This window comes from Artibeus jamaicensis, unplaced genomic scaffold (assembly GCF_021234435.1).
Source record: "Artibeus jamaicensis isolate MK-2021 breed Jamaican fruit bat unplaced genomic scaffold, CSHL_Jam_final contig_415, whole genome shotgun sequence".
Classification (NCBI taxonomy): Eukaryota; Metazoa; Chordata; class Mammalia; order Chiroptera; family Phyllostomidae; genus Artibeus; species Artibeus jamaicensis.
In genome coordinates, this window is record NW_026521823.1 from 19879385 (window position 1) to 19892223 (window position 12839).

Sequence of the window (12839 nt, forward strand, 5' to 3'; positions counted from 1 at the left end):
AGACCATTTCTGTAGCTGGATTTTATTGATAAGAAAGTGAGTTTCTAGTCAATATTATTTTAACCTATTTCTGATTTCAAGGGACGTATATTCTAGGACAGAACAAAAATAAGTAAGTAAATTTCTGACTTGGGAAAACACACTTTACAATGACTCCTGTGTAGTCCTACATTTGTATAATCTTCTCCTGTTGTGTGGGGGAGGGCTTGCGTAAAGCCATCAAATCTGGCCAGTGTATTGGGATGTCACTTTCATTATTGTTGCATTATGCTAGACTCCGTTTTAGCAGATTGTAGAGAGAGATTCTCCTGCCGGCCATGAAGAAACAACCATCATGCTGTAAACTGCCTGTGGAGAAAATCCCGTGGGTGGGGACTTCGGTGATCCCTAGGACTTAGCATGGCCTTCAGCATATTGCTAGTAACAGGTGGGTCCTCAGTCATATAGCTTCTTGAAGATAAATTCTGCAAACAACCAGGATGAGCTTGGACATTAGTAATTCTTCCCCAGTCAACCCTCCAAGTGGGAACACATCTAGGCCAACACCCTAATCATAGCCTTGTGAGACCCTGAGCTAATCCAAACCTACATTCCTGACCCACAAAACTGAGATGGTAAATGTGTATTGTTTTGAGCACGTTGTTGTACTATTTTTACACATCTGCAGAAAGCTAACATTAATGATACAATTTCTGAAAGCAGTAACCAACCAGAAATCTCACACTAATCCAAACTATTGCAAACTAATTCTATTTTGGATCTCTGTGAGTGACTTCTCACTCTTTTCTCTGTCCTTTTCCAAAAGTTTCAGGATATAAGATGGAATCATTCACTAAAATAATTAAATTCCATAGCAATAATGAGAGCAAAACAGCTCATATTATGTTACATCTCCATCTGGATTGCCACTTCTAAGAGATAAAATGTCTTTCTAATCTGCTCCTCTTCATTTTTTTTCAAAATAGTTATCTGCACAATGAAATTACATGACCTATATTTGCTTGTTTTTTATAAGCTATAACAATCTGACTCAGCAAGAGACTGAGAAAATTGTAATAACGAGATCAGACACAAAAATAAACATTTGTAGTCTGAGGAAATTCTGTTCTGACAATTTTTAGAAATTACTTACATTTCTTGTACTTAGAAATTATGTAAAAGAAGGATTGTTCTTAAGAAAGTGTAAAAGTATTTATAATGACATGCAATTAAAATTACTTTGAAAATGTTCCATTAATTTATTTTACTCTGGTTTGGAGATTTAGAACATTATTAACTTATTAATATTAAAATTTTTATTTCTCTTCTCTGAGGGCGTATCTATATAACAGCAAAATTTTGCTTTAGTTAAAATGCAGATGGAAATGTACATGGGTACACATTTCTTAACAAGAAAGCTATTAACTTACATGGAGGGTTTTATTTCTTAGTTTCTGAATCTCAATCTTTCTCATCAGAAATTCTAATTCAACAGGTCTGGGCAAAGATATGGTTACAGAAATGAGGTTGGAGGGAAATGGAATGCCTATGCATCTGAGATTTTATTAAGTTTCTCTGAAGATTCCGATGTACTCTCAAATTTGCGATCCACTTATTTCATCTCAGCTCCGTAGGTCTGCTGTGAAAGGCAGTGGCTTCTGGCGATGCTACAATCACAAAAAGAAATCTGTCATCATCTTTGAAATAAAATTTGCTACTTGAAGTTCCAAAATTCCCAATAATTGATATAAATTATTTCCCTGATCTTCTCCTTCCTCGATACATTTAAATTCCTAGTAAATAGGAGAAGAGAATGGGAAGGGAGGACTGTGTGTGTTTGTGTGATGTGTGTGTCACAACTATCGATGATTGGGTGGATGACAAGAAAAACACAGCTACCTACTGTACCTAAAATAGCCTTACCTAACTACCTAATTTGTGCTCAATCTTCAAGGCTAAATTATCAGCCCCCCAATTCATTCCTCGGGCAAAACCAGGCTCCATGTCCCTCTGTTCTCATAACACCCTGTGAGTAACTCTCCTACTTGTATCATAATACTTCATAGCTGACTTTCCCCACTGGGAGGGATTTCACCCTGTCTGCTGAGGTATCCTGAGTCCCTAGTGCAGCGTGTAGTATGGCGTAGGTTGTCAACATATGAAAGAAATTGTACTTGAAAAGTGCCAGAAAAGGATGAAATTTTTTAAAAATTATGTGAGTAAGGAAAAAGAAGGGTTATGCTTGATAATATTAGTTTTGATAATGTTTTGGGACTTTTTATTCATGTAGAGTTTGTTGCCCAACACGCTCTGATTTATCCCACTAATTTTTCCCATTTCTCTCATTTTCTTCTCATTCTACCATCCTGATATTTAAAAACTGATGACATGGTTATTAATAGTTTTCTTAATGTTGAAGTAATTATTTAAAGTTAAGTACAATTATAATTTTCCTCTTTAGTCCTCTGTTCAATAGTAAACACAGATGTAATCACTGTCCTGGTGGGAATAAGAATATGTGAAAGAACAAATTCTTTTAAGAGGGCAAGAAAGACTGGCATTCACTATTTATTATATCCCAGGCACTGTGTTGGACACTTTTACTTGGGTTATTTAATATAATTCTTCTATTAACCTATGAGGTAAGTATTATATTTCACTAAAGAGAAAATAATATTAGAGAGGTCATAGAAATGGCCTAACATCTCATAGCTGGAGACTAAAGGAGCCAAAATTCGGATGCATGTTTATCCTTGTGAATTTGGTACTGTGTACCCACAATAACTGGGACTGAATTTATTTGTAAGGGATACTAGGGGCCCCTGCAGGGCCACCTGTGCATTTCTTCACATGTCAGAGAAGATGTACATGCTGTGGGGAAGGTCTTGTCTAACTCATAATAGATATTTTGCTTTATAATACTGTAGCACCTTCTAATTTTCGTATTAGTCACTACCCTTTACCAAAACCATAATTGCCAAATCTTTGGTCAGTGAATGTCTCCTGTAACTAAAGATGCTCCATTTCTACTTTATTTAAATGTAAATGTTCCATCGTGATAGTAATTTGTATTCATGTGGAAAATTTCCATACATATGAGGATTAAGTTTATGCACAGTCATCTATATTCATATCACATTAATCATTTCAATCTAATCTCTGAAATAAACCTTAAATTCCAAACAAGACTACTTTCCATTCCCTGAAGAAATCAAGTGGGCTTTTGTTCCTATATCCTTGCTCATTCCTTTTTCTGAAATACTTTTCAATGTATGTGTAACAAAATAGAGTCCATCTTTCAAGGACCCTGTAAAATGCGCTCATTCCTCTGTATTGAGTCAACCTGGAGGAGAAAAAGATGCTGAAGTATGGTAGTCAACGGCTTTGTGAAGCGTGAGATGGAAAGAGATACTGACTTAGGAGGCAGCAGAAGTTGTCTGAGGCCTAGCATTCAAAGGACATGGCAAGACCAAGTGTGGTTCAGACAAGGTGCCGGAAGTCCCACCAGATGCCAGGTGACTTCCTGTCTTGAAGTCTTGTAGAATTGCAAGGAGTTTGGGAAATATTTCAAATGGAACAAACCAGCTTGCTGAAGGGATAAAAACTCAAAGAATATGACTCAACCCTCTGAAAGAATGGTTGCTAAAAATTAGGTGGCCTTTGGATGCTAGTTAATAGTTGGGTTTTAGGGTGGAATTCAGTCCTATAAAGGAACTGAACTACCAGATAGTGTAAGTAGGCAGATAACATAATGAGGAGACAAGGTAGAAGTCTCCTCCATGGACAGGAACAAGAAAGGTAAACATAGGGACCTACTACAGGTGGGGGATATCTCTAGCTCAGAACTTCGTAGCATATATCTAATTTTTATATTAAATTAATTTACACAGTAGTAATCCATTAAGCATTTATTTAGTATTGTTTGCATATCAGGAACTTACCTGAATTAAAATGAATAAAACACAGTTCCTTACAATGGGGAAGAAAGATAAATATTAGAGATTTAAATTGAATAATATTATTTAATATTATTCCATGAGTGGCCATTCAACAAACATTACTGTTTGTTCTATCACTGGTTCATATCACGTACACCAAGGCAGTATAAAGGACCAAAGAAACCATATCTGTCTGTTTCCAGCTTACTGAGTTACAGTTCTCCGATAAGGAGTTCTTGTCCGGGTAACATTTCCATGTGGCAACCATGTTTAATTAAAGGGATCAAAATTATTTGAACTGTTAGCAGTAAAGAAGAATGAGGGGCAAAGGGGATAAAATGGAAGTCTTCAGATTCCAGTCAGTTTTAAGCCTAGGTTGAGACTTCATTTCATTAACCACTGGAATTTGATGAGGCTTCTGCACATATTTTTGCCTTGATTGTGGGTCAGGAACTCAATAGGAGCGATCTAACAAGACAGGTAGGAGAGGATGGGCCCAAACAGCCTCCGCTGTGAGAGAGCTGGAGTAGAGAGCAGGACAAGGGCAGTTCTATGGTTTCTTCCTCTGCAAAGCCTTTCCCAGTTACCCGGACTGGAGGGATGGCCTATTACACTTCGCTGGCCTTCATTTGATGCTTGCCTACTTGCCTTACTCTACTGTGACATGGGAAGACTTGCAGTGCTTGTTCCTCAGACCAGGGGAGTTTGGGATAAACTCACTGGACTTCAGTCAGTCCTGGAGGGCAAGCAGCAGTCTCGTCTCAGTGCTCAAGGGAAACAGGAGTTAAACTCAGATGTTGTTGATAGGAGGCCTAGGGAAGAGTAAGGATGGGAGGTGCATATCAGGAGCTGACGCGTGTTTACATGAGAGATTTCCTCAACATAGCACAGCCCTTTGTTGGAGATTTTGGTACGGAAAAAAGGAAATAAGAGCAAGGCAGGGTATTGGACCCCATGCAAACTCTGGAGATTTGAAGGGCGGGTCCCTGATTTTATAGAATGATACTGGATTATTTGTTTGTTTGTTTGTTTGTTTTCATACCTTTAAAACAAACCTGTCTCTCATCCATTCCCATTTCCCTATTTTGAGACTGGATTTTGAGTAGGAAAAAAATGCAGGGAGGCCACAGAATTAAGCTAAGGCAAAACTGACTCTAGAGGAGTTATTTAGGGCCTACCTGCACACTGAGCTCCCTTGGCTGGCATATGTGTCCAGCCTGCATTTGGGTTTAGAGGCTCTTGGTGCAACATGAGGCAAATCCCTGTGGTGTTGCTCTTGCTCAGCTCTCATCTCTGGACACTTGGCTCCTTGTTCATCCAACTGCAGCCAAAGATGTTGCCATTAAGGCCTTGGCACACACCACAACTCTTGCCTGCAAAGCTAGTCCAGCAAATGCCCACAGGTTTATTCCCTCATTTTGACCAAGCATCTCCACTCAAATTTCATCTAATTGGAGAAGGTTTCATTCTCTTCCCCCCCATTCTCTGTTTTTCTCTATGCCCTTTTTCATGAACTGTTACACTAGGTATTTTTTTGTTCATTTTCTGTTTCCCCAGAGTGGAATGCAAATTGGTGAGGGCAGGGGCTTTGCTTTGTTCACTGTTGTGTTGTCAGGGCTTAGAACTGTGCTTGGCATATAGTAGATGCCAAGCACATATAGTAGATGCCAAGCACAAGAAAGCTTGGCAAGAAAGATTAGATGAATATATGCCTGGCCACCAAAATTTAGATGTAGGATGCGAATGATGGCCAAGACCCACCAAGTGGTGGGGACAAGGTGTCTGTCATCTTACATGCTTTAGGATTATCTTAGGAAACATTATAAGCCTGAGCTTGCTTTGTGGGGATGTTAACAGCACATCTATGAGCAGCTGTGGTAGGCAGATGCAGGAGAAACAAGGTGGAGAATGACACGTTGCATCATTTCTGTTGGTACACAAGACGCCTTGATCACTGTTCTTATAATGCTCCATAATAGGCTCCTTGGAGGTGTGTATGTCATACCTAACTACCCTTAAGAGCAACTAGCCCAAGGCTGTACACATTTAAGTACTCAATAACACTGAATGAATGAATGATTTGATATTGAAATTACAAAGCTACATAATTGAGAATTACTCAAAGAATACCTGTGAAATGACTTCCTTAAACTTGCAATTTGTTCCAATTTATTATAAAATGAACTGTTATCATACCATTTCAGAAATAAGAAAGTCTCAGTGTTAACCTGAAACATAAACCAACATAATATTCAATCAGATAAATGTAATGAGCTGACTATCACAGGACTGTGAGAATTAAACGTGTTACCACATGGGGTGCATTTAAATAACTGGACACATAGTAAGGTGTTAATAATGACAAGTTATTGGTAATACTAATATTGTGGTGTGGTGTGTGTGTATGTTCTCAAATAGAGATCAAACCTTGTACAGAAATGACTATGTAATATATTTCTATGCACAAGGGAGAAGCTTGACACAATGTATTGAATAAATGAATGAATTATTCCATTCGAACAAGTTTTCTATCTGCAAAAACTTTGAATGTGCTCTTAATACTATTTGTAAGGAGGAATGGAAAAGCGAAGAAAAGCATAGTTTTGTGGTGAGGAGTTTGGGTTTTAAGATTTGACTTTGCTGGGCTTCAGTCCCAGTTACTAACTGTGTTTGTGTGAAAAAATTAATCTTTCTAAGTCTTTTTTCTGTAAGATGGAAAACAATGAAAATAATCCACTCCTTAGGATTGTCTTGAGGACTAAGTAAAAAAGTACATTGCAAAATGCACAGTACATTACTTGCACTTTATTTTGTCAATTATAGTAATTATTGTAATCCCTCAGGAATCCATGGTTGTATCTTACAAGAAGTACAGTAATTTAACAACCTTGACATATAATATACCTCGTCCTTCCTTGCATGTTTTATGGAGCTAAGAACACTGACAGTAAAATAGGGTAAGTCAGTATTCTTCTCCATCCATTTGGAAATGCATCATGTTCGTGTTGGGACCAGTCCTGGACTCTTGTCTTGTATTACAAAGAATTTCACTTGTTTAGCTGGTGATCCACAAATTAGGTTAGAAGTGTGCAGGGAGACCATCTCTCTGGATGTGTTCATGTCCTGGCTGTGTCTGTTCCTTCTGTTGGGCACCCCGGTCATGTAGAAGTGTCACTGTTAAGTTCTAATTTTGGGTCCCAGTCTCCCCACTCCCATGTGCAGTCCACCCTTCAGCTTCTGTGAAGGCATTTCCTCATTTGTGAGATGAAAATGCGTTAATGTGTGCATGAGTGCTTTATAAGCTGTCAGATGGTGCATAATTATAAGGTAATATAGGACTAATAAATCAACAGGGATTTATTGATTGATGCCAGAGTAAGTGATTAATGTCATCATTGCCTAAGGCATTTAGTAAGTTATACTTGTGTAGTATTTTCACAGTTGCAACTACCTGAATTAGAATGCACTTAAAAATGATTAATTTGGGGAAAATGTCTCAAAGATACCTTATGTTTCATTGTAAGTCTCACACTTTGATTTCATTTTTTGGTTATGCGTTGTCTTTCGAACTTCTGCTTATTTTCTGTTCACATAAAGGAAAAATAACTAGTTTGTGGCTTAGCTCTATCTGCTACATTAGGGTTGTGAAAGACCATTTGGCCGGGATGGTTGACACTTACCAGAAGATGTATTTTGGTTCTTTATAGTGGCCAATATCCAAAAAGAAAAATTCAGTGGCATTTTACCTGTAATCGTGTGAGAGATGTTAGAAAGTTGCCACCCTTGAAACAGATTGAAACCCTCAAGCAATAGAAGAATCAGATGTAATTAAATATTTTTGTCACTCAGTTTTAAAAATTGTCATGTACTCAGTAAAATTGGTTACCTTTCTCTTGCATCTAAAACCACCGCTAATATAAATGACTGGTGTTGGCTATAACAAAAGGAGAATCAAAATAATGTTGATTTAGTAATTATAGGAGTGAGTATGTTGATGCATTTTTAAGGCCCCATATTCTTTTGTATCCTTTGTCTTACCTGGATACTTTCTACAGTAGTTCTCTGTCCTTAAATTCAACATATGCTAGGAACAAGATTTCTTAAAACATTATTTCAGGGCAGAGTGTTACATATGACTGAAATGAGAAAAATGTCTCAGAAAATAACATTCATGAAAATATCAGCATCTCCTTTTTTAGATGTGGAACTTAAAGCATTAAGTTATATACAAGCTCTGTCAGGAAAATGTCCAGCCATTGTTAATATAATGAGAACAGTTTATGCAGCATCAGTGTAACCTGGCAGCGAAGGAGAAAGGACTGGAAGGCACAGGCATGAACAATGACAAGTTCACTGTCCCACTCAGTGGGGGCGGTAAATGCCATTGAGTGAGCATGTGTACTGTGTGGCTGAACATTCAAAATGACTAAGCTAGTAGAGCAATGAATCTGAATTAAATTTTGCATTAAGCTTTAACATACCTCTATGGAAACCATTCAGATGATTCAGAAGGCTGCAGCCATGGGCAACTGCTCATTGGCAGCTTCATCGTGACCATGTGCCCACTCATGCATCATGTCTCCCACAGAGACTTTTGGCAACACGTCAAGTCACTCAGGTGACCGAGCCCCCCCCCCCCCCCCCCGTGACTCAGTCCCAGAAGCCCTAGGACTTCTGGCTTTTTCTAAAACTAAAATCACCTTTGAAAGTGAAGGCTGTCAATGAGATTCAGGAAAATATAACAGGGCAGCTTATGGTGACTGGGAGAACTGTGTGAGGTCCAAAGGTGCCTACTATGAAGGGGACTGAGGTGTCATTGTCCTATGTACAGTGTTGCCTGTACCTTGTATCTTCTTCAATAAGTGTCTGTTTTATTCATATTACATGTCTGGATACCTTCTGCACAAATATATATAATAAGCAAAAATTATTTTCTTTTTATGTTTTTGCATGAATAATATCAAGCATACACAAAAGATGAACATATAATGAAACCTCAATATACCCATTATCCAGATTCTAAATTAAGGTTTTGCCATTTGGGCTTTCTCTGTCCTTTTTGCCTCTCCCTCCGCCTCCCCTTTCCTCCACCCCCACATTCTTCAGTGCTCATCTCTACAAAATGTGAACATTTTTCCATGTAACCACAATGCCACGATTCATATACTTACCTTAAAATAATATTTTCTTGTATAATTTAGTAATCAGTGCATATAAAATTTCCCAGAGTTTTAAAAAAGTGCCCTATTGTATTTGATTAGCTTGAAGCAAAAATCCAAACAATTTCTTCAAATCGTATTTGATTCTTTGAGCTCTTTACCTATTATAATCCTTTTCTCTCTCTCTCTCTCTCCCTTTATTGTGTAATGTACTTATTATTGAAAGTGGGTTTATTATTGTCTTACAGAATTTCTTACATTTTCAATTTGTCTTTGTGCTTCCTGTGATGTCATTTAATTTGCTTCTCTATTTTCCAAATTTTTTTAAAAAGTGAAAGTCAGCTCTAGAAGCTTGGATAGATTTAGGTACACAGTTCTTTGGCTGGAGTATTTAATCAAAGATGCTGTGGCTTGTGTTATGTTATATCAGGAGGAATGCCATTTTTGGTTTTCTGTTTTCAGTGGGGTGGCCAGAAAGTTAGAATTTTCATTAGAAAGTTTCAATAGATTTTTTTCTATTTACTAACTTGAGAGAAGTGGGGTTGGGGGAAAGAGAGGGATTTGTTGGTTTGCTTATTTCAGCATTCATTGTCTGCTTCTTGTATGTGCGCCGATGGGAGATTGAACCTGCAACCTTGGTGTATTGGGACAACACTATAACCAACTGAGATACCTGGCCAGGTCCAATAGATTTTTTTATCTAATGTTTTCATCCACTGAGGATTATTGCTTAAGTAAATTATTTCATCAAGGGTCACACAATGCAGTTGCTAATTCTATCACTTCCACCATATGTGTTATCTGCAAATCATTTCAAAAAATAACTTTCTCGCACCATTTAGGCTATTAAGTTACCCCAAAATGCATTTTGTACAAAAAAGCGTGATAAATGACTATTTTATTTTAATTACTGGTTTTTAGAGAAGTAAACGATGCTGCCAAATCCACTGCTGGAGTTTAGCTCTTCCCTGCGTTTCCACTGCCACAGCCTTGGGTTTGGCCCTCATTGCCCTTCAAAGGTACTATTGCTGTAACTTCAGTAGATTCTTTCCCTAAATTGTTTTTCTTTCTCTGTTTGTTTTTTATTACCAAAATGGTGCTTCTAAAAACTGCAATGGAGTCTGATTGCCTTCAGATTAAAGGCCCTCTTCCTTTAGGGACATGCAACTCGGTGATTACCCATCAACCTACCTTTCTACTTTCAACAGCCACTACATCCCATGAACACAAGGAAGCTCAACAAACACCAGCCAATGTAAGGAGGTTCAACAAACACTCCTTGTGCCTTCTTTCATGCTCCTTGCATGATTCCCTCAGATGGCAATGCTGTTCACCCTGTTGCTTGCTCTCTAAATTCTACTGATCCTTCAAGCCCTGAATCTTTTGCCCCTTCTCCAAGTGCAGCCCCATTTGAACAAGTTCTTCCTCTGAACTGCCGTGGCATTTCTAAGAACCTTGAGTCTGACAACTTTGCTATCACGGTCCTTCCTGTACTTGATTGTGTGTCTGAATCTTCCATATGAAACCAGACATTCTTAAGAAGCTTGATTTACATGACCTTCATATTCTTCTCACCATCCCTGATATACAGAGTCACTCAGAAAACCATAATGGAATTATTAGTACATGACCTCTTGTGGTTCGTTGCCTTTAGATCAAGAACATACATTTAACCTAATGAAAAATAGTCATATTTTGATAGTTATGACCAAATATTTCAACAGAATATATTGAGTACTGAGGAAGCAGGTACCATGCCCAGTGTTTTACAGGCCTCGTCTTATTTACTATCATAATGATCCTGTGATTTGGTTCTGTTATTATCTCTGTTTTATCAAAAAGGAAACCAAGAGTTAGAGAAATTACTTAGATGGCCAACATTATAAAATCAGTGAGAGGAAGAGCAAAGATTCAAATCCAGCTGATTCTGATAAAAGTCAATGCCTCCTACATCACATTAAATACTTCCCTCTTTCAGGACTGCTGAATGAAGAGCTGTTGTGTGGTGTGAGTTCTGAAAGTCATTACATGTCAGTCACTTGGTGTGAGCTCCATATGTTAAAAAAATCCTTCTGTGAATTTGCAGTCTTACTAAGGACAGTAATTCCTCTAATGGGGATATTAAGGATATGTCTAGGAATACCACATAATGGTAAAGAAGAAAATTTTGGAAAAAAGAATTTAAAAAAATTCTGAATTTATTAGGGATTTTTTATCAACTTTTAAAACTTAAATTTTCAAAGATACTGACATAGCACTTAAAGAAGATGAAATAGTTTCAAGAGAGAAACTATACAAAATTTAAATTCAGGTGCATTCATTCAATAAATATATTAATGAATGTTTATTCTATGCTAAGTGTTATAAGAAGATACAAAGTTGTATAAAATGACTACACATTGCCTACAACCCATTAGAGGGAGATGAGAAATGCACTGTGCAGGGGACAACAGCCAGCAAATAAGCCACCACTGCTCCAGCAGGTCACCAGTCCCTGCCTTCACTTCCAGGGGGATTCAGTGGAAGGAGAGAAAACTCCCCATGCTACGAGGTATAGAGTAAATTAATTTTTTTTGCTGAAGATAACAATGGGTGGCAAAGTTAAAGAAACACAGACAGTTCTCCTATGACCAGACTCCTATCTTAAATAATTCCTTCAAAGGAAAAAATAAATCCTGTTTGTTTGCTTCAGACTCAGCCAAATAATCATTATGTTCAGTTTGGTTGAAATTGTGTAAGAAAGCCATACATTTAAAAAATATCTCCAGTATTCTAATAAAAGGGTAAATGATGAGGTCTGTCAATGAAGAGTCTCTTATTACCTTCAAAATAAAAACCTTCACTTGATCTGATTTTCAGGTAACCTGTGAGATTCTGTGGTTAGTGCCTTGTATTTAATGAGAAGAACATGCTGTCACGCCGGACTGAGCAGTTCTGGGTTCTTGCTTTGCCTTCTGCCCTGCCAAGAACCAGCTGTTCTGCAGATTTTGCACAAGTCACTCAACTTCTGCGATTTCAGCTGAGTAGCTAGATGATCTCTAATATTTTCCCTGTCAGTTAAATTATGTGATTAAATATCATCTCATCTCAACACATACTAATAATGGAAAAGAGAGTGGACAGCTCTCTAGTTAATGTAAGTCTGCATAAAGGTTTATCTTTATGTGGCAAAAAGAAATAAAATCTTCCTGTTCTTAAGGCTAGATCATACTTTCCTGCTGCTAATCTGTGCTTTGGGCAATCGTGCTTTAAAAAGAGAGACTTCCCCTGTCTCTCAGAAATGAATAAATAGAATAGAATTCATTTACCTAACAAGCATTTATTTATGGAGCCCCTGCTGAGTACCAGGGACTGTCCCAGGCACTGAGGAACACAGCAGTGCAAAGACAAGGTCCTGCCCTCCTGAAGCTTCCAGTCTGGACTATGGAAAGGGGGTTAAAGACTGGACCAGGTGCTGCAGTGGGGCTCTTTCTGTCCTTGTTTCCTCTTTCAAAGGCAAGAAGGACACAAAGCCTGCCAAGTGACTCCATAAGAAAGGAAGACACCACACATGCAGCAGATGCCAGGGGTAAACCATTTCTGCTCATCATTGCTATTAAAGAAAAAAATACCCCATGGCACTTGTTAAAGAAGCCAAGGCAGTCTTTGTTCAGGACTGTCGCATTAGGTATAGGGATCACTGTAATGAGATTCTCTACTGGGGGAGAGAAACTGAGGTCATCTCTGAACATAGCATGGGCGAGCAGAAATTTCTTGCCTGGGA